The sequence below is a fragment of the Tenrec ecaudatus genome, chromosome 17, assembly GCF_050624435.1.
Source record: "Tenrec ecaudatus isolate mTenEca1 chromosome 17, mTenEca1.hap1, whole genome shotgun sequence".
Classification (NCBI taxonomy): domain Eukaryota; kingdom Metazoa; phylum Chordata; class Mammalia; order Afrosoricida; family Tenrecidae; genus Tenrec; species Tenrec ecaudatus.
The window spans coordinates 35031230-35053892 of record NC_134546.1 but is presented as its reverse complement, the minus strand read 5'-3'; the positions used below and the strand labels follow the sequence as shown (position 1 = coordinate 35053892).

The 22663-nt window shown below is 50.4% G+C and overlaps 1 long non-coding RNA gene and 1 pseudogene across 1 annotated transcript; one reads left to right on the top strand and one right to left on the bottom strand.

Annotated features, from left to right (window-relative positions):
* Nucleotides 1–270: 270 nt before the first annotated feature.
* Nucleotides 271–9344, top strand: LOC142430746 (uncharacterized). The gene is made up of 3 exons (XR_012780662.1): nucleotides 271–367; nucleotides 677–1560; nucleotides 5759–9344. It is a non-coding gene; the product is annotated as an uncharacterized LOC142430746 (long non-coding RNA).
* A 10663-nt stretch (nucleotides 9345–20007) lies between these two features.
* Nucleotides 20008–20130, bottom strand: LOC142431188 (small nucleolar RNA SNORA70; annotated as a pseudogene).
* Nucleotides 20131–22663: the final 2533 nt, after the last annotated feature.

Below are 22663 nucleotides of genomic sequence, written 5' to 3'. Positions count from 1 at the left end.
CCCCCACCCCACGCCCCCACAGGCTTCTGCAGAAGGGCCGGTCCCTGACAGCAAGCAACGGCTGGGGAAGGGTTACGGACGACCCAGAAAAGAAACAATTACTAACGGGAAAGGCAGCACATTCCAGGCTTTGGAGCAGGCAAACAGGCGGCCAGGGCCGTGGGTGGTTCTTGGATTATGCATTTCCTTGAAAACAAAAAACGAAAGTTCAGGGCAGTTCAGCTGCGCCCTGCCTCTCCCTGGGGGCCTTTGTCGCCAGCCCCTCGGAGCAGCGCACATGCGCGCACACACACGCACGCGCACACACACGCACTCCCACTGCCCTGTCCCCTGGGAAAGTGCGGACGATGAATACCAGTGAAATCCGGTGAGCAGAAGAGGCGGGAGAGTGGAAAGACAAACTGCAGAGAGAAAGGGGTGGGGACCTCAGGAATCTCGTGGCCCGGGTGTCCCTTCTGCCGGAAGGGGTTGTGCAAACATTTGCGTGTTCACTTAGCCAGAGGCCCTGTCCTGGTGCAGGCACCTCGCCAAGCACCGGATTATCACGGAGGAGTTAGTTCATGGCGGACCGCCACCCCCCTTGCTGGGGCCTCTCCCCACTTCGGTCTCAGGTTCCACTACACTGTGCTCGGTACGCTCTGCTCTCCAACCGAAGTTGACTGCAGCGTTCCCACAGGGCCAGGGGTGGCGGACAAGGCCGGAAGGCCCCTTCCCGGACTATCTGCTTTGTAACGAGGATGAAGATGCGGAGCATTCCTGCGGGACCGGGAACGGCCATGGCACGTGGGCAGGAAAAGCATCCACTCCTTGGGGTCTCCCTGGATGTGTCCTCGTTGGCATGCACCCCGGCAAAAGATGAGTAGTCACGGGAAGCCTTAAGGCCCACCCACCACGAATGGGGAACCAAGGCTCTGAGGGACTGCAGGGATGTGCTTATGGCTCTGCAGAGGCCAGCTCTCTCTAGATCTTGCTCTCCTCGCCCCCCTCCCCCCCGAGTGGCTGGTACACCCCTCTTTGAGGTTTCAGCTTAAATGCCAATCCCGAGAAGCCCGGGCTGATGACTGCACGAGGCAGGTCGCTTTCCCTCGGGACACGTGTGTGTTTAGCTCTGCCAGGCAAGCACCCACCAGACTGCGAACCATGAGGTTGGTGCTTCAAACCCTCCAGTCGTTCTGCGGGCAAACGAGGGAACTACTCTCATAAAGTTTGTTTTTGTTTTTAAACACCCCAGACCCAGTACCATCGAGTCAATGATGACTCCCAGCAACCCTACAGGACAGGGTAGAACCGCCCCTGGGGGGTTCTGAGAGGGCTGCAGGTGGCGGTAGGCTGCCGCCAGCCCAATGCACTATGAGACCAGGGCTCCCTCTAGAGGGTCGCTATGGGTCAGAATCCACTTGATGGCAATGGGTCGAGTTGGTCTTCATTCTAGGGTGGACACCGCCAAGGGAAAGCCAAGGCTGAGTCTCCTCTGCTCACCGTGTGTCCCAACGCCTGGAACAGTGCCAGACGCAGAGGGCCCCAGGGAAGGAGTTAACCCATGAAGGGTCGCACCGTGGGGTAAGTGGAACCTGGTGTAGAACGTGCCTCTCTCCGCTCCGGGCCTCAACTCAGATTCACATTTGCTGCCCTGCACCAAGCTCCTTCTACCATACAGGTGAGCAAGCTATCCAGAGCTACTTCACCTCAGCCCTGGCTGCACCCCAAACAGCCTGAATTTAAAGCAGGAATTAGATCAACGGCTGGGCTGTCTGTGGTTTTTGCAGGGGTCAGATGCCTGGCACACGGGGGGTGTCCCAGGATTGAACCTGATGAGACCTCCAACAAGGAGCAGCCTGGCCCACGGGATGCAGGGGGTGGTAGGCTCCAGTCGGGCTGGTTCCCTCACTTCTCTGCCCCCAGGACTTCACAGCCACTGTGCTGGGCTCTCACACTCGGAGCTGCCCTTCAAGTTGGCCCCAGCAAAGGAAGAGCGCAGGTGTGCCATCATCCCCTAGTGCAATGCGAGGCTCAGGGTGGGGGGTGCAGGGGGGTGGGGTCAAAGTTGTGCTGAGGTCTCAGGGGAAATTCCTCAAGGAGGTCAGGCTTGGGCAAGGCGAAGGGCTAGGATGGGTGCCGGAGGCACAGGGACCAGCGCACACTAAGGTGCAGAGGTCAGGGCTGGCCTAGGGGGCTTGACTTCAAAGGATCCAGAGAAGGAGCTAGAAGGGGGGGTGGGGGGTGGGGGGTGGAGCCAGTCCCAAGGAACTCCCCAGCTGCATCGAATAGGTCGAGCAGGGGCCAGCAAGGCCTTCAAGAGGGGAAAGGCATGCACATCTCCCTGGGCTAGACGTGGGGCTGGGCCGGTGAGACCAGACCAGGGAGGAGGCCAAGGCTGCCATCGAGGAGAGGTCTCTATTCAGGAAGGCACCTCTGATGCTGGCCTGCTCACCTGAGGCGGGTGGGCCTACCTTGCAGCTCGGAAGAGGGAGGTGGGCCTGGAGCTCCTGAGCTGTCTGAGGCAGGGGAGAAGATGAGGTCTCCAGGGACATGGAGCAAAGTGAGAGAAGAGGACCAAAGTCATAACTGCCCCTACTCTCTGCTCGGCCAGCCCGTAGCCTCCTTTTGCCCCCCCCCCGTGTCTGCTGCAGAAAGCACCCCCCCTGGGAGACACAGAGGGAATCGGGAGGCGCCCCAGATTTAAAGGGCTGTCGATGGAGCAGGCACAATGCTCCCCACAGGCCGGACCAAGGACCATGCTGCAGACCCAAAGGAGCACCCCCCTATTCCAGACCTGGCTACAGCTCTGGGTCCTGCTGGCAGCCCGGGTGCAAGAGCTGGACGCTCCTCACAAAGACCTCCTTGGATGACCTTAATGAGAGCCGGACCCCAGCTCTAGTGGGCACCCCCTCTTCAGAGGACTCTTTTCCCAGCATCCACCTGGTTCGGGCCAGCGAGCTAAAATCTCATGTCCGGTCTCTTGTTCCTCTCAGGGACAACATTAAACCTGACTTCCACTCCGGAGTGCCCAGGGGCTGGTCGCTGAGTGGCAGGGAGAAAACACGTGTCCAGAAACAGGAGCCTTGAACTGGACGTCCTTCCTCCCCTCCTCCTCACCACCATCTGTCCTTTCTTTGATGCCGAAGAGAAAATTTTAGAATTTTACTGCCTTCTCATTTTCCTCTTGGTGTTTTGCAGACTGTAGGAACCCGTCACCCACTCTCAGGTCCTTTCCCTGAGCCCCTCTGTAGGGGTCAAGATGGAAACCCTTGTGAGCCCAGCTTGTTCCCCACCCATTCTGGTGGCTGTCCCACCCTTGGCCTGGTTTCCCCATTCCAGCCTGGCCCTGTGACCCGCTCCCAGCATTCCCTGAGGAAGGCCGATGGAGAGGCCATTCATCTTCCATTAGACCAGCAGACCAGTCCAATTCATCTCCCAATAGTCTTTTGATTCTCCTTGTGAGGGTGACACTGCCAAGTGGTCAGCCACTGATAGTCCACTCTGTCCCACAGGCCTATCTCTGGTAGACTTCAAATGCCAACAGATGGCCCTACCCCCCTTGGGACCCTTGCCCACCCCCTCCCTGCCCCTCCCTCATTTCTGTTCCCAGTAGCCCTTCCCATGACCACTACCCACCCCACCCTGCATGGAGCTCAATAGCCGTGTGTATACGGGTTGGGGGAGTGACCAAGCCTCGATTCTGGCCAATGAGACCTGCCTATCGAAGTGGAAATCATTGCAATAATTAACAAGCCTCCTTTTGGCCCCTGTGGGGAATGGGGAGGCGGAGGAGGCCAACATCACAGAGCCAGCACTAAAAGGCCAGCCACTAGCGACCCACAGAAAGAGGCAGGGTTCCCCAAATCACTTTTCAGGTCCAGAACTGAGAACTAGCTCCTTGTCCTTCGAAGGCTTCACGGGGCCTGGTACCCACCACGCATTCCTGGCTGATCAAGACATTAGACGCTGGGATTGGGGTGCCCAGTGAGGAAGGCCGTGCCTAAGCCCAGGAGTGGTTTACCCAGGAAGGTAGGGTTCCCAAGGGACACCCCTCAGGGCCTGCTGAGTCCAAATCACCTAAGGTGCTCAACTCTCACACACAGCTTCCCCAGAGCCTACCCTTGACCTTGAGGCGGAGAACCAGCTGGTACCACCTTGTTTTCTCGGACCCCACAGTGTCCTGAGCCCAGGGCCTCTCTCTGAAAGGCTCCAGCAGCAGAGTGTTCACACACCAGAGACCCCTGCTGTCTGTGCCATCTTGTCTACACTCTTATAGACAAGAGTACAGGAGAGGGAGACCCCGTCTCAGCCAAAAACTACCTCTCGCCACCATTGGACCGGTACCAGTGACCCTGGGGCACGTACTTTGCTGAGACAGAGAAAGGAGCGGGCGCCGTGCGTGCTCAGTGGTTTGGATGGCGACCAGCAGAGCCGATTCGCATTACAACTTTGCTGAGGGCCTGTGGGTGTGCCCTTGGTTTTCCTGCTTTGGATCTTAGTTTCCTTCCTCATCGCCACAGTTTTCGAACTTGGCTCCCAGAGCCCATGTGTATGAATCAGGGAGAGTGAGGCCCTAGCAGCGCCGGTCTCCTCTGTCACAGACTGGACTTCAGCCTAAGATTTTATTTACTGAATGAGCCCGCACTTCTCTTGGCCTGTCCCCTCTGGATTAGCTGATCCCGTGTCCCTCCTCGATTGACCCTTCCACATTGGAGCAGCCCCATATCCATTGGAGCAGGGCCAGGCTGCCAGGGAGGAAGGACAGATGCAGGGAATGGGGGCTGAGGTTCCTCACAGAGGCAACTCCTCCGCAAAGCTCAGGGTGAGTCCAGTACACAGCCAGACGCACAAGTCCTCATGCCTGGGACACAAAGGACAAGACAAGGCTGGCCATGGGCGGTGGGCCTACCCACATTCACGGATACACGTAGCTGTCTGTGTGTACATGCACTGCACGCCTACAGCTCTGTACGTGGGGAGGCTCTCACAAGAACATTTACCTCGCTCCTCTCTGAGCCCTGCTTCCCCACCCCCACACCTACCTCCTCCTTTAAACTTCCACATTGACCCTTCAGAGGTCTGTCTAGAGATGAGAAAAATTGTCAAATATTTGAAGCTTGCTAAAAACCAACCCATTTTTTTAACGTGTATAATTTGAGAGCAATTTGATCCATATGTTTCTGATTCGCTTGCACTTAAATCATCAAAATATTGATTTTTAAGAGCCATTTGATGTCTAAGGAAACTTTTTAATAAGCTTTTAAAGCTCTTTAAACCCAGAGCCTGGAGCCAGGGCCAAGGCCGGGCTGCTCCCCAAGCTCACTGCGTCCCCCACCATCCTCCCTGCCGGGCGGGCCAGGGGTGTTTGCAGCTGAGTCTCGGTCCTCCTCCTCCACCAGCCTCACCCCCGCCTGGCCTCTCTGAATTTCAGAGATCCCAACACCAGCCTCCTTTTGTCCTCAAAGAAAGGCCCACCCCGTTCTGGACATAGTCAATTTAAGCTACGAGCCCAGAGGAGCAAACCTGAATCTTACTTTTTTACAGCTAGAATCATAACTTTGCTGCATAAACACCCTACAATTTATTTAATCGGTCCCTACCAAAGGACACTCATGTCCTTTCCCATACAACACGCTGCTCCTTGGCACGCAGTTCGTGCTCAATATTTCTGGATATTTCCTTTGGATGCGTTGTTAGAAGCAGAGAGGCAGAGCCAAAGTCCCCTTAGCACGTTGCCACATCATTTTCCCGAATTACTGTGTCCACTTGTTATTCCCAGGTCTCCCACCCTGTCTCCTGAGAGGAACTCTTGTGTTACCAGAAGGATGTTCTTCCATCTGAGTGTTCGGAAGCTCTCTGGCCTAACATTTCCGAGGAGGCTCCAGAACCACACTGCCTGGCTGTGCCACGCAAGGCTGTCACTTATTCATCGGGACCGTGACATACGTCTCTCTGTGCATCGGTTTCCCCCTCGTAATGGACTGGGCGGTGTCTCCAAAGATACATGCTGAAGTCCTAGCCTCCAGTTCCTGGGAATGTGGCCTTGTTTGGAAACGGGGACTTTTCAGATGAAGCAGGATGAGCCCTAAGTTCATCTGAGTCACGCCTTCAAAAGAGGGGGCCTGACCCAGAGACGGACAGACTACGTAAGACGACCTAAGCAGCTGCCGGCCAGGGAATGCAAAGGGTCGCCGGGAGCCCCAGGAAGCTGAGCGAGAGGCACGGGACAGGTCCTCTCTTCAAGCCCCAGAAGAAATCGACATGGCCAACACCCTGCATGGCTCCTCCAGCCCCCAGAAGTGCCAGACAATACATCTCAGTTCTTTGAGAACTGGCCCCCTTGAGTGTGGTGTTTTACAGCAGCGGACCTAGGAGACGCAAACACCCATCGGTCACGGGGGGATACCTGCCACACCTGCTCACAGACATGCTTGGTCAGGCGGAGGGGCAGTGAAAAAGAGGAAGGAGGTCCCTGACGAGCTGGATGGGCCCGGGCCTCGGCCACAACCACGAGCTCACGCACAGGAACCATTGTGAGGATGGCGCAGGACCGGCAGTGAGTGGTCCTGTTGTGTATCCAGTCCTACGGGCCGGAACCGCCTGCATGGCACCTGACAACAGCAGCACGCATGTTTGTTATGGAGATTCCATGAGACCATCCATCAGAACAGAGATGGCTTGGAACCATGCCTGGCACATGATTGTTGGTGGAAGGTGCCATCAGGTCGCCTGGGACTCCTGGTAACCCTCTCAGCCAGGGTAGAACTTCCCACGGGGTTCTCTTGATTACGAGCTTTGTGGGAGCCAAGCTCCGGGTCCTGCTCCCTGGAGCTGCCAGTTGAGTTCCAAGTACCCGCCTCTCGGTTCGCAACCGAGAGCTTGACCATTGAGCCAATGGGGCCCCTTGGCACACAGTTAGTGCCCAGTCCATGTTGGCAGGTCTAGTTATCATTGGTGCTATGACTTCAACCCAGAATGCCCTCCCTCTTCTTTCCTTTCGCTATTTGGCCCACTCCTGCTCACTCTCCAGAACTCCATTCCAGCACTGTGCCCTGGACGACGTGTTTCCCCAGCCCCCACCCTCATGATTCACCACCCTACCCATGTGGTGACTTGTCTTTACCTTTGGTGCCAGCCCTTCCCACGAAGCTGTGAGCTCAACAGGGCAGAGCTGAGCTGTATGTGAGGCCCGAGCCTACAGCAGTCACTCAATAAACTCTTGTCCACTTCCACTGGCCGCACTGGATGACCTGCTTGGGCCATGGATGACTTTTAATAATTTCCACGGCTCCTAGTCACCCATGAAAGGTGGGTGATTGAGGAAAATCCACAGACTATGCCGAGGCTCCCAAGGCAACTCTCTGAGGCAAATCCCCAAACACATGGAGGAGCAGCAGTGAAAGTCACAGCATCCCCGGACCCGGCTGGGTGTGGATGGGGCGAGCATTGGATGGTGCCATCCTGTCATTCCGGCCCTGTCACAGGAGCCCATTCTAACGTCATCGGTCGCTGATTTATTCTTTCACTTGAAAATATTTCCTCCCTGTTTTTCTTTTTGTTTGTTTTTTTTTCCCAGCTGGGACTGGGCCAAGACTCCTTCTTTGGGGATTCTGCACTGCACCCCGTCCTTGGTTTGGGACAGGAGGACATGATCCATGTTTCCTCTTCTCTCGAAGTGGCAACTGTGGAGGACAGCCACGCTTCTGCAGAAATCTTGGAAGCGCCTCCCTAGAGCCTCCACGACTCCTCTCTGGGAAATCTATCAGTCAGACTCGGACACCCCCCCATTGTTATTGCCGCCTCTTGGTCCTCCACCAGCTCACCAGCAACCAGGCATCCTGGAGGAAGGCCCTCTGCTCCAGGCCTGGTCTGAATGCCAGGGCACCAGGCAGAGAAGGCCCCTCAGGGCCCTCCTGCCAGCCTCACTGCCTTCTCCCCAGCTCACCCGGGAACCCAGCTTGACCCCAACTAGATCCCAACTCAATTCCGTTCAATCCCCCCAATGCTGGCATCGTGTGACGCAAGACCCAGGGAGCTGGGCACATGCACATAGGACACATGGCATGTGTGAGAAGGGTTTTAGGGCATCACGGAATGACCGTCAGCTCCACCCCAGAACCTCCTGACCCCGCGTTCTTAGACCTTCTATCACCCTTTGACCCACGCAGCTCGCTACAGAAGAGACTAGAGCGTGTTCTCCAATTAAGACGTGTGTGTGTGTGTGTGTGTGTTCATAAAGTTCCCGGATGGTAGCAGTCACGTGGTGAATTCCCCCTGCCTCTTCCTCTTCCATAGATCTCAAACAGAGCTAGGAACACAGCTGCCACTCAAGAACACACGAACGAGGGAAGCACAAACACATCAGTAGAAAACCTGAGCCCCGCCTGCCCAGGCCAAGCGCTGTGAAGAGGTTTAGACTGGGAGTCAGGGGTTCTACCACTGAAATGGGCTAGGTCCCCTTCTCCCTGTCTGTGTGACATGGTCAAGGAGTACTCCCCCTCTGTTCCTTGCTCACTATCCCTCTACAGAGATGATCTCTGAGGTTCTCTCCAGTTCTGACAGTTTCTCAGCTCTTTCTCCCAAAAGGCCACTCACTCCCCCCACCTCCTGTGGCTCAAAGCTATTTTGTCTAAATTCTCCAAGAATGGAGGAAAAACACGGAGGTTTTTGGTAAAGCCCAGTGGGCAGGTCTCTCTGGGGACAGGGCTTAAGTGCTCTCTGCTGATCTCCCCTCTGGTCAGCTCTGTTGTCCAGGAACTGACTTCAGCCCCCGAGGGCTCAGCCTCCTCACAGTTTCATTACCCCGAATCACCCTGGCGCCATGGACAGCATACCCCTCAAGTGCCTCTTTGAAAAGCAAACCAGATTCCGAAGGAGCAAGGCAAATTTGGTCCAGGGGGTTTACTAATTGGATTCTCTCCCTCTTCAACCATCACAACTTAGGAAAGAAAATAGGCCAGGCCTGGGGCACATCTGCCAGACCCTCACCTCAGATCGAAAACACCTTCCCACTGGCCAGGGAGGGGGCCAGTGTTAAAGGCTGGCAGCTCCCCTTCTTCCAGCCCAAGGTCTCCTCAGGCCCCGAGGGGGCTGCTGGTGATGGGGTAATGCTTGACCCTTACAGGATTATTGGGATTTGGAATGGTCATTTAGGGGTCAGCAAGTTTGGCAGGGCAGAGCCTCCCCAACAAGAGGTGACAGAGGGGGTCGCTGTCCCTGTGTGAAGGGCCTGTCTACCCAGGACAAGAGACCTGACGCTTCTCCAAATGGCCTGGCTCACCACCCCAGAAATCTGCTTTGGACCACGGTCGGGGGGAGGGGAGGGGGTGGCATTTCTAGGCAACCTAGGAAGGTGAGCTCTATGTATTTCAGTGGTTCTTTTTTTTTTTTTTTTTGTAATCTAAGATTTTAAAATCTTTATGTTCAGGAGAAAGTCTGAGCAGGCTTTCACTTTATTTTTTATTTTTATTTACCTTTTAAATAATTTTATTGGGGGCTTGTACAATTCCCATCACAATCCATACATCCATCCATTGTGTCGAGAACATATGTACATTTGTTGCCATCATCATTCCCAAAACATCTGCCTTCTACTTGAGCCCTTAATATCTGCTGCTCATTTTCCCCCTCCCTCCCTACTCCCCCTACCTCATGAACCCTTCATCATTTATAAATTGTTATTATTTTGTCATATGTTACACTGTCCGACACGTCTCCCCCACCTTCTTCTCTGCTGTCCCTCCCCCAGGGATGAGGCTATATGTAGATTCCTGAAATCAGTTCACCTTTTCCACCCCAAATTCTCTCCACCCTCCAGGCATCGCCACTCTCATCACTGGTTCTGGAGGAGTCGTTGGTCCTGGATTCCCTGTGTTTCCAGTTGCTATCTGTACCTATGTACATCCTCTGGTCTAGCCAGATTTTCAAGGTAGTATTGGGATCATGATAGTGGGGGGAAGGGATGTATTTAAGAACTAGAGGAAAGTTACATGTTTCATCGTTGCTACCCTGCACCCTGCCTGGTTCATGTCCTCCCCACAGCCCCTGAGCAAGGGGTGTCTGGTTGGCTACCATTGGGCTTTGAGTCTCCACTCTCCACTCACCCTTCACTTTATAAATGAAATTCTTGGAGTTTACAGCCCGTTTTGAATAGCCTTGTTCCTGGCTCTTTCTATCACCAGAGCAATGGCTCCCTAGGGGGTTGGCAGGAAAAGCTGGGGTGAAATGGGGAGCTAACAACAACTGCAAGGAAGAAGAAATGTCCTCAAATTGATTGTCATGATGATGCGCCAACTCTTTTTTTAATATGATCGGGCTATTGAAATCTATGATGATGAATTCTATATGAACAAAAATCTTTTAAAAAATAAAGACAAGTGAAATGTCTCGAGGCAGACTCACACGAAGACGTGTGCTTTCAGGTTAAAACAAGAGACAGACACACAGAGACTCTGAAAGGCTTGTACATCAACATATTCCTAGCGGTTACCTGAGGTGGGGGAATCTCAGGGAGCTGAACATATCTGCATTTTCATAATCTTCTATATGAATGTGAATGACACGTGCAAAACTACACTTGAAACAAATGACAGCGACCCCAAGATTAGTCTCTTCTAAACGAGCCACTTCCAGCAATGTTGAATTAGCGCACATGGTTTGTCATTCGCAAGAGAAAGAACAAAAAAACAAAAGCTACTTCTTGTTTCTTTAGTTCAGGGCACCAAGGACTGTTAAAGAAAAACAGAACTACAAATACAGTATTTTTTTAATTTTACCATTAAAAAAATATATGACTTTACGCCTTTTGTCTCTGTGGGTTTCTCAGACTATAACTCTTTACAGGAGTAGGAAGTCTTATCTTTTTCCTCAGAAGGGCAGGTGGCTTCAAACTGCTGGCCCCACAGTTAACAGCCCATAACTCACCAGGCCTCCAGGGCTGCCATAAAGATTTACAGTCTTAGAAAGCTGCAGAGGGGCACCAGGAGTTGGCATGGACTCGATTGCGGTGTGTTTCGGGTGGGTTCTCCTCAGAGCACCGCCCCCACCCCCACCGCCGCCCCAACCACGAACACTGGACTAGACAAATAAATTGGCTCAACTAAGGAGGGAGCCCAAACAAGGCTCTGGCTTCAAGGAACAGCCCTATGGGCTCTGAACGGGCTGTACCATATCTGTCTGTTCGCTGCTGTGTTCCCGCCACCTAGCCCAGGAGCCCTGGTGGCACAGTGGCTGTGTGTTGGGCTGAGATCAGCATGGGCGGCAGTTTGAAACTACCAGCAGCTCCCCTGGAGAAAGACTGGGCTCTCTACTCCCATAACCAGAGGTAGTCTTGGAAGCCCTCAGGGGGTCGCTGTAGGTCTGCAATGGCTCGATGGCAGTGAGTTTGGGTTTAGAGCACAGGGCCATGTATATATGACAGACCCAGGATAATTGTTGAGTTAGCAAGCGAACAAATTCACGCATTAATTAATACATGCATACCTGTTCTCCTTCAGGATCCAAATCTCTCTTTTCCGAAGAAAATTCCTTTTTCTTCTCTCTTTCTTCCAACACATAAGGTGAACTTCTCCCAGCACTTTCAAGGACCGACAGATCTGGGTGCAGGGATAAGATATTAAAACAAAGCCGAAGTAACCCCTATGCAAAGCCTCCTTCCTCTCCCAAACAGTAAACCCCGTGATGAAAGCAAACCGAGTCTCGTTGATTTCTTGCGACCAGGGCGAAGGCCACACAGGTCACCCTAAAATGATATCCCCTTAGAAATGGGGCTGTAGTGTTTCTTGTTCTCGGGGACAGTGCATATCAGAAGTAAAGCAAATGTTCGTCCTGACTGTTGTCTGCCTACATGCGGCCGGGACCGAGTGGGAACGGAGTGCGGCAAGCGTCTCAGGCGCTCTGTGAGCATTATGGCATGAGGGACAGCAGGCGTTGCTTTCATCCCTACCCTCGACATCTTCCTGTCGGGCCCTCCTCTGGCCAAAGCCAAGGATCCGCCACAAGAGCAGTCTCACTGCAAGTCCACACTGGTGTCAGGAGCTCTAGAGGGACTTGGCAGTTTGGAGTTAAACTGGGACCGGGCCTCCTGGGCCATTTGTCTGGGGCTGAGTGGGTGGATCATCTGATGTGCGACGACATTCCAGACTGCAGAGAGTCTGAGCTTGGCCACTGCTGTGCACGTGGAAGACACAGAACAGGATGCTGTCGACACTTCCTGGAATCCCAGATGACTAAACCCAGGCTAAACCAAATTTGTCCTCTGTCCACTTGGTTAACTCTTAGAGAGCAAGGTGACCTCTCTGTCTCTCACTGCCTTTCAGTCAATATCAACTCATAGCAAGTCTACAAGGACAAGGTAGAACTGTCGCCTGGGAGTTTCTGAGACCTTGTAACTGTTTACGGAGTAGGAAGTCCCATCTTTCTCTGGAGGAACTGCTGGTGGTCTTGAACTACAGACTTTGCAGATCGCAGCCTAACTTCTACTTCAAATTAAAGAGAGATGGTCGTACCCCCTCACCATTCACCCAAGGGCAACACAGACTATTGACAATGGTGCGGGTGACCTCCGGAAGAGCTTAAATAAAAAGCCCAAGCCCTGAACTAATGATTGTCCATTACCAGTTGGGTCAGAGAGTTTCAACTTGTCTGTGAAGCTTCAAAATCTCTGGAAAGTTCTGTGTAACTTTAGCTAAATGAAATGCTAATGTCTTTCACACTCTTCCAATGACAGTGCACCTCGTTGTAAAAATCGCAACAAGCTAAGGCTGATGCACTTAAAAGTTAATCGGTTCTTCCTTCTCTCCCTTTGCCCCCCTCCCACACACACCACCTGTCCCCTACCCTCATGGAGAGAACCAATCACAGTGATAGATACTTAACACACACACACCACCTGTCCCCTACCCTCATGGAGAGAACCAATCACAGTGATAGATATTTAACACACACACACCACCTGTCCCCTACCCTCATGGAGAGAACCAATCACAGTGATAGATATTTAACACACACACACACACACACCCTGATGAAGATGAATAACAGAAATGTGGGTGAAGGGAGGCAGCAGATGGTGTAAGATATGAAAATAACAATAATAATATACAATTGATCAAGGGTTCACAAGGGTGGGAGGGGGGAAAGAGGAGCTGATCCCAAGGGCTCAAGTAGAAAGAAGATGTTTTGAAAATGATGATGCGGACATATGTACAAGTGGGCGAATACAATTGATTTATGAATTGCTATAAGATCCCTAATATGATGATTAATTAAAAAGTGAGTCAAGGTTCCCTCCAGGTCATTTTCCAGACTAGACTACAGCGGTTAGTTCCTGGATACACGGTGCAGTGGGGGGGGGGGGTCAACTGTCTGTGAGCTTTTAACAAGGCAAGATTTTTTTTTTTTACTAAATGAAATTTATTTTCTTTTTTTTAAAAACATTTTATTAGGGACTTATACAACTCTTATCACAATCCATACATACATCAATTGTATAAAGCACATCTGTACATTCTTTGCCCTCATCATTTTCAAAGCATTTGCTCTCCACTTAAGCCCTTTGCATCAGGTCCTCTTTTTTCCCCTCCCTCCCCGCTCTACTCTCCCCCTCATGAGCCCTTGATAATTTATAAATTATTATTTTGTCATATCTTGCCCTGTCCGACATCTCCCTTCACCCACTTTTCAGTTGTCTGTCCCCCAGGGAGGAGGTCACATGTGGATCCTTGTAATCGGTTCCCTCTTTCCAACCCACTCACCCTCTACCCTCCCAGTATCGCCCCTCACACCCCTGGCCCTGAAGGTATCATCCGCCCTGGATTTCCTGTGAACAAGGCAAGATTTGACAGCCGTTTCCAAGATCAAATGGCACCTGGTGGGGCACCAACTGGATGAGGCTGACCTGTTGCTGGGTGCCTCTGTCCCAGTCGGCAGAGGATGGAGGTGACATGTGACGTGATAGAAAATGAATGACCTGTTCCCGAGTAGAGCTGAGTAACTCCCGTCAAGTAGCAAACTTACGAGAAAAAAAAAAAAATCTCCCCAGGATTTGTTTCTTCTTCTGTTGTGTCCCTGGTCCCCAAGGAACCGGCTGGGATTTGTTTGGCAGAAGCGTTGGCTTGGTGCCATTTTCGCATGACTGGAGGTTGAGGTTAATCACATGGAGATATCTGGGTATCAGAAAGGTCGCCCTCGCGGTTGCTAGGTGACGTCCAGCTGCACGGACTCCCACTGACCCTCTGTAGAACAGGAGGAGCCGCTGCCCAGTCCTGCCCGGGTGTTTCTGAGCACACTGCTGCAGCCCCAGTGTCGATCCATCGCATCGAGGGTCTTGTTTATGATCCTCTTTTTCCCTGACCCTCCTCTGAAACGGGCTGGATCTCCTCTTCCAGGAACTGGTCCGTCCTGATCATGTGTCCAAAACGCACGAGACAAAGTCTTGCTCTCCTCACTTCCAAGGAACGTTCTGGCTGGATTTCTTCCGATGCGTTTGTCCTCCTGACAGTCCAGTATATTCAGTATCCTGTGATAACACCATAACTCTTTTTAAAAATCATTTTGTTGGGAGTTCATGCAACTCTTATCATAATCCATCCATCCATCCATCCATTGTGTTGAACATGTTTGTACATCTGTTGCCCTCATCATTCTCAAAGCATTTGCTTTCTACTTGAGCCCTTGTTATCGGAGCCTCATTTATTTCTCCTCCCTCCCCCCCTCCCTCTCTCATGAACTCTTGCTAATTTATCATTAGTTTCCATGTCTTACACTGACTGATGTCTCCCTTCACTCACTTTTCTGTTGTCCATCCCCGTGGGAGGAAGTTATATGGCGATCACTGTGATCAGTTCCCCCTTTCTTACCTTTTGAAAGTTACAATCAGCGTTTCTTTTTAGCACAATGAATCTGTGCACTTCTTTCCTCTTCTTTCGATGCGTCCTACATGCGTCCTACATCATTCAGGATGTCGTCCAGAGAATCCTCCCTCCCACAGTGGAACTCAGGACGGAAGTTTTTTTCTTCAATACTTTCAGTTTGACAAATGTCAAGTGAGTGCTTCTCTTCTGCGTTTCTAATTCCGTGACTTTCCGGATTTCATTACAATATTTTACCTTGTTTTCTCAAGCTGTCCTTACCTCGAAGTTGTCTGTTCATCTCTCATTTATCTATTTCTTCTAGTCACTTGAGATTCTCTATGTTCAAAAGCAAGTTTCGGAGTGTTTTCTGATACCCACTGCAACACATGGAATGACTCTGAAAGCAGGAAGATCACAGGCCAGTGGGTGGAAAGTCATGTGGATCCAGTGGCGTTATAAGCATCTCGGTGCTGGCAGGGGTCTCCACGTGGCTCCTCCAGCTCCAGGGCTCTAGCACGGCTTCATGTGTCTTCTCAGTTGGAATGTCTCCCAGGAAGCGTAGAGAGTCTCCAAGGGAGTGAGTGTGTGTCCTGCCTCCAGGGAGCTAATTATCTCCTTAGCGCCTCCAAATGAGGTCATCAAGCTGCGACCTGATTGACAGGTTAAACTCCGCCCCTTCGCTCTTAATCCTCTTCAGTTGACAACAGATGATGTAACTACCACAGGCTACAAGAGCTGTGTGCATAATAAACAAAATAGCAAAGTGGAAAGAAATGAAAAAGTAACGGAAAAGTACTAGGCAAGAAAAGAGAATGTAAATTTGTGGCTCCAGGAATTCAACAGCCTTATTCTGCAGATTTTACGAGCAATCTTTCTACTGCCTGTTGCAGTCGGCTCAATATGAAGGTCTTAGAGGAGAGTGTTCTAGAGTGTCTACCACGGGAGACTTCCTGAAGGCTCCTCACTGACGAGGTTCTGTTTGGCCCGGCCTCCCAGCCGCCAGGGATGACTCGTGCCTTTCTGGCTGAGATGCCTAAAGAAAGCAAGCTGAGGCTTTCTACTGCTCAAAAGAGTTTCCGTCTCAGAAACCCACAAGGGCAGTTCTACCCTGTCCTAGAGGGCCACTGTGAGTCGGAATTGGCTCGGTAGCAGTGAGTTTAAGTTTTGTTTTTTAACTTAGATGCACATATCCAAATTGCAAACCGATAGAATCTTATTTCTTTGCTAGGTGTTAGCAGTAATGAATAAAGTCTTTTTCCATCAACAGCCAAGGGTTTCATTTCTCTGATGTCTCTTCCAGAAGAAGCAAATTTCGGATCATACGGGACTTGATTATGAGGATGTTGATCACAAGCCTGGTACGCTGAATATCATACAGTTTTGGGCTCTATCTGCTTGCAGTGGGGCAGAGTTTAAAATTAGAGACACATTTCTTGATTTGCGGAGATAACCAACTCAGGAGGTGTCCTACTGACGCAGTGGTTGCTCATTGGACCGAGTTCCGCAAGACCCACAGTTGGAAACCAGCAGTTGCTCTGAGGAAAGAGGGGGTTTTCTATCCTTGTAAAGTCTCAGAAACGAACGAATCGGGCAGTTCCACCCTGTTTTGTGGGGTTGCTCTGAGTTGAAACCAGTTTGGCAGTGAGTTTTTAAAAATGTGTTTTGTTTGTTTGTTTGTTTGCTTACCAACTCAGGAGAGAACTGATGAATGCCTAAAGTTGTTGGTCTTGTTCTTAAAACCCAGGAAGGGACTTCAGACCAGGAAAACGGAAGTGTTTCTGAACCTTTGGCTCATTTTCATTCGAGGTTTCTCTTTGTCCCCTCCAATTTGCCTGAGATTGGTAATAGCATGTGTGTGGGATTTTTGCGAAAGCAATAATGTCGTGCAGACCTCCTTCACGACAGGAGCCCTGGTAATGTGGCAGGTGACAATTAAGCTGCTAACTGCAAGGCCAGGGGTTTGAACCCACCAGTAGTTGTTCCATGTGTGTGTGTGTGGGGGGCACTGAGACCACCTGCTAGTGTAAAGATGTAAAGTCTTGGAAACCCAAAGGGGCAGTTCTACTGTGTCCTATCGGATCACTATGAGTCAGAATCAACTTGATGGCAGTGAGACTGACTTGGGTTGAGGTAAACTCAGCATGCCTACCTACTAACACAGCTCTTGGGTGGTGTGAACAGTAACACACTGAGCTGTTCAAGGAAAGGTTTGGAGGTCTGAGACCACCCAGAGCACCTTGGGAGAAAGCCATTGAAGAAGAGTTTGACTCTGGCATAAATGGGGGCACTGGGAGTTGGAATCAACTCAACAGCAACTGGTAGGTATCAGTCCATTGGGATCCCCCAAGAAGTTGGCATAAAGTTGAATATAGTTTTTTTAAATTTTTGGTGCCTTCCATAGAGAAAGGCTTTAACAAATCTAAAAACAAACATACCAAAGGGGGGGGGGGCGGAGAAACCATGGTCATATCCCATCACAGAGGATAACTGGATGAAACTCAAATTCAACTGGAAGTTTCCAACTGGGCCTTGAGATCTTAGTGCCCATACATGCTCCACCTTAAGTGTTCTGCCAAGAGCATGTTGTTGGCAAGTGAGGTATGCACTAGCAGGGTTTAGTAAACTATAGAACACAGGCCAATTCTGGCCCGCAGACTTTTGTTGTAAATAAAATGTTGTTGGCACACACCATGCTCACTGTGTATGAACTGCTTACAGCTGGTTTTGCCCATAGACTCTTTCCATGTGGCAACTCGAGACTTGAATGGGTTATTTCAGTTTAAGATGAGCTGAGCATGTTCTTTCTGTTTGGCTTTCTAACTCTATGTCCCTGCACATTTCATTAGAATATTTTACTTTGCCTTCTCTAGCCGCCCTTTGAAATTTTCAGGTCAGATCTTCGACTTCATCCTTTCTTCCATTTGCCTAAACTACTCTGCAATTAAGAGGAAGCTTCCAAGGCTCTTCTGATATCCACCTTGATATTTTCTTTCTTTGCTGTCATTTTAATGACCTTTTGCTTTTTTCATGAATGATATTCTTGATGTCTTCCCAGAGTTCATCGGGTCTTCTGCTATTCGTGTTCAATGCAGCAAATCGGTATTGAGTGTTCTCAAAATTCAGGTGGGATAGACTCAAGATCATATTTCAGTTCTCCTGAACTTGTTTCAATTTTCTCATCTTCAACCTGAACTGACATATGAGCAATCAAAGGTCTGTTCCACAGTCAGTCATTGCCTGGTTTTAGCCGCTGATAACGAGCTTCTCTATCATCTCTTCCCACCACTGCAGTCCATTTGATTTTTATGTATTCCATCTGGAGAATTCCATGGGTATAGCCACCTTTCATGTTGTTGAAAAAAGGTATCTGTTATGAAGAAATTGTTGGTCTTGCAAAATTCCATCATGCAAGCTCCAGCTTCGTTTCTATGAGCAAGGCCACGTTTTCGAACCACTGTTCCTTCCTCTTTGCACAAGACCTCTTTAAAGTGTTGAAAAGCACGATTACTTTAAGGACTAAGGCGCACCTGACTCGAGTCACGGTGTAGTCAATCACCTCATACCCATGTGAAAGCTGGACCTTGAATAAGGACGACTGAAGCAGAATCGATACATTTGAACTATGGTGTCGGTGAAGACGAGTGAAAGTACCATGGTCTGCCAAAAGGACAGACAGACCTGTCTTGGGAGAAGTACATCCAGACTGCTCCTTCGAGGCAAGGATGAGGCAAGACTTCGTCTCACGTGCTTTGGAAATGTGGTCCGGAGGAACCAGGTCCTGGAGAAGGACATCGTTCTTGGTAAAGTGGAGGGACAGTGAGAAAGAGGAAAGCCCTTGACGAGAGGGATTGACACAGTGACCGCATCAGTGGGATCAGCTACAAGAACAATTGTGTGGATGGCATCGAGCACCTGGTTCTGTGGTTCCCAGGGTCCCTATGAGTCAGAACTGACAGGACACCCCTAACAACAAGAACAGAGCTGGTTTGGGGTTACCGTGGCAAAGCGGAGTAGGTGTCGTAGAGAATCTGGCTCACACAGTCTAAAAGAATGACTGTCTGGGCCTTTTCAAAAAGAGTTGAAGGTTCTGGTTTCAGGTTATCACGAAGATGGACAATTTTGTGTCTATTGAAGTTTCCTCCCATTGGTCCCTGTGATTCTGGCCACAGTCATGCTGTTGTGTGAGATGTGCAAGAGCGTGTGTCATAATGAAACTACTACCACGGGTAGCCATCAGCCTGCCAGCAGTGTACACTTGCTCGGTGATGACCTCACGTATGCTGCTAAGGGTCGGCCAAATGTGCTGGTCTGCGCGCCAGGGCTTGGGCTAGATCCAGCTGCAGCCCTCAACAGACGGGGCCTTGAGAGAGTTTGTTTCCCAAATATATGCTGAGGGACACAAAGTCAGGTTGGAGGGAAAATAGAGCTTGTAACACTTTCCTGTAGGGATCCAAGATCAAGATCATCCTCCGAAGACCTTCACCTAGCAAGACCTTAAGCTTCTCAAATCTTGGGGCGAGTATTGGTCATGAACTTATCAGAACTCATCTGCTAACAATTCAAGGGTCGTTTTTCCTCTTATAGACAAAAGATTTCAGGGGGGAAAAAACACAAGAAAAGGTGAGGTTTGATGAAGAACACAATTATATCCATCACTTTTAGGAAGCTAAGTCTGGTTAACTGGTTTCATTGTAGCGTAAATAAAATGGGCAAACTCCAACGGAGAAGTCTAAACTGATCATTCTTGGGAATTTTTTTTCGGCGGGGGGATGTCTTTGTTTTTGTCTTTTGTAGATACGAAGTTCAATTTATTGGTGGCCCCTGGTCAGGTGGGGCACTGCTGCCAGGAATGGGCATGTATTTGACTCAGAACCATCTGAGATGAGGCCCTTCTCAGCCACCATGTCTTCAAACTCATCAGTATTAAACTTGGTGACAGCCCACTTCTTGGAGATGTACATCTTCCGGCCCCAGCGATCTTGAACTGGCCTTGCTTGGGGTGTTAATCACATGCTTCTTGTTTTGAAACTTGGTGTGATTGGATGTGATGACTTGACCAATGGGGAGCCTAGCCACAGTGCCCTGGATTTTCCCAAGACACCTTACATCCCTGTCTGGAGCCTAGATTAGGGACAGCAGAGATCAGTGAGGGCAGAGACAAGAAAAAGCAGGCAAGGGCTGACCCCAGGACCCCTTAGGACAGCCTCTATGTGACAGCAGGCTGCGCACACCGCCTCAGAAGCTGCTGTTCAAATCCAGGGCACACGGGGAAGCAGGATGGCGTCTGTGCTGGCTGCGTGGTGAATCTATAATTCTTTTTCTTTTTTTAATTTATTTTTTTATCATTTTATTGGGGGTCTCATACAATTCTTATCACAATCCATACATACATCCATTTTGTCAAGAACATATGTACATTTGTTGCCATCATCATTCTCAAAACATTTGCCTTCTATTTGAGCCCTTAATATCTACTGCTCATTTTCCCCCTCCCTCCCCACTCCCCCCTACCTCATGAATCCTTCATCATTCATAAATTATTATTATTTTGTAATATATTACACTGTCCGACGTCTCCCCCTGCCTTCTTCTCTGCTGTCCCTCCCCCAAGGAGGAGGTTATACGTAGATTCTTGTAATCGGTTCCCCCTTTCTCCCCCACATTCCTTCCACCCTCCAGGCATCGCCACTCTCACCACTGGTCCTGAAGGAGTCATCTGTCCTGGATTCCCTGTTTCCAGTTCCTATCTGTACCAATGTACATCCTCTGGTCTAGCCAGATTCGTGAGGTAGAATTGGGATCATGATAGTGGGGGTAAATCTACAATTCTTAAATAGCATGTTGTGAGAAACAAAATAAAAGAATTTTATTTTATTGCCTGTGGCCTGGGCCGTCCTTAGGGCAGGATAGCAGAAGCCGGGTAAGTGCTAATACTCCCTTAAGGTGAGAGTCAATGTATAAGGTGTGAGGGTCTAGATAAAGAGGATTCACAGGACATTCTGCTGCTAAAGCTGCCTAAGTTCTAGAGCCGCTGTTCCAGGCCTCTCTGCTCAGTCATTCTACTAATAACAGCTCTTGGGGCCAGCAGACTATTCTTGCCTATCATGAGCCAGACACTATTCACACCTCTAGCTCATTGAGATCTTGTTCCCAACAAAGGAAGCCTACTGCCATCGAGACCATTCTGATTCATAGCAAGCCTGTGGCACAGAGCAGAACTGCTCCGTAGGGTTTCCAAGACTGCAGCTCTTGACGGGAGAGGATGGCGTCCTCTGTCACCCACAGTGCAGCTAGTGGATTCGAACTATGGACCTCATGGCTAGCAGCCCAACACTTACTCCACTAGGCACCAGGGATCCTTATAACCCTATGAAGTCAATGTGCTTCTTTCCATTCGACAGTGATAGAAATCAACGCACTCATCAACAACAGTGATAGAAATCAACGACAGTGATAGAAATCAACAACAGTGATAGAAATCAACAACAGTGATAAAAATCAACGTGGCAGCGAGTGCATGCAAGAGACAGAGATAGCTACCCCTGTGCCCAGTGTTTCGTCTCACTGCCTCTCCTGTGGCTGGGCCTCCAAAAACACTGCCGCCCCCTTCCCTGCCACACTCCTCCCACGGGGCCTCCTGAAGCACCCTCCCCACCCAGAGGTCCCACACCTTCTTTCTCCAAGAGCCCCTTCCCATCTCTCTCCCTCAGAGGGGGCCAAATCAAAAGATAAAGCCATAAAAATGGCCAAGAATTTCATTCAAGGGGCCTCATTCATTAGTCAATTGAAAAATGCAAATGAAACCATGATGAGCTAGAGGTGTCATCCCCCTGACCCCACCACACACACAGAGTTACAAAATGCCTACCCTAGTATGTGCTTAAAAGAGCCTCAGTGGCATCACGGATTACAACTTCGGCTCCTAACCTTAAGTTCAGTGGTTCGAAACCACCAGCTGCTCCCATTGGTTCAAAACCACCAGCTGCTCCCTGGGAGAAAGATGAGGCTTTCTACTCCGATAAAGATGTACAGTCTCAGAAACCCATGGGAGAGCTCTGCCCTGTCCTCTAAGTTCACTTTGACTTTGAACTCGATGGCAGTGAGTGCCTTATTGCGTGTTTGTTTTTCGGACTTGTTTTCGCTAACCGAAAGAAATCCAAAGATGATTTTGACTTTGACGAGCAAAGGCAGAGTGAAACTAATGCTCTTTGCTTGTTGTACAGAAGACATTTAAAGAGGCAGGGTGCACCCCAGCCATCGAGAGTGGCGTCCCCATCATGTCACCACGGAATCACCACTGCCTTTTGGAATTGCTGGGAGCTCACCCCTCACTCTGCCTGAAATCTCCCAACAGCACAGGCTCACATGAAGATAAAGCTCTGAGAGTGAGAGAGAGAAAGAGAGAGAGAGAGAGAGAGAGAGAGAGAGAGAGAGAGAGAGAGAGAGAGAGAGAGAGAGAGAGAGAGAGAGAAGGCCCATTTTCACCCCTGTGGAACCTTACATTCCGAGTCGGTTGGTACAGGGAATGCTGAGTACCACAAGGTAGCACGCCCTACGGAAGATGTAAGCAGCAGAGCAGGCTGTGGGGATGAGGAAGAGAGACAGTAGTGCGGGGAAGAAGACAAGCGGAGAACGGGGCAGACAAGAGTCAGGCTGGGAGGTGACTTATAGGCTGAACAGAGAGAGCCTTTAATACCAAGTCCAGGAATCTAGACTGTGCCTGCGGGGAAGGGTGACTTCAGCAGGAAAGTAACGTGCCGGGAAGGGTGCTATGGGAACATCCCCCTGGCGTGTGTGAGATCCACACTGTGGGGCTCCAGAGCCTGAGGCTG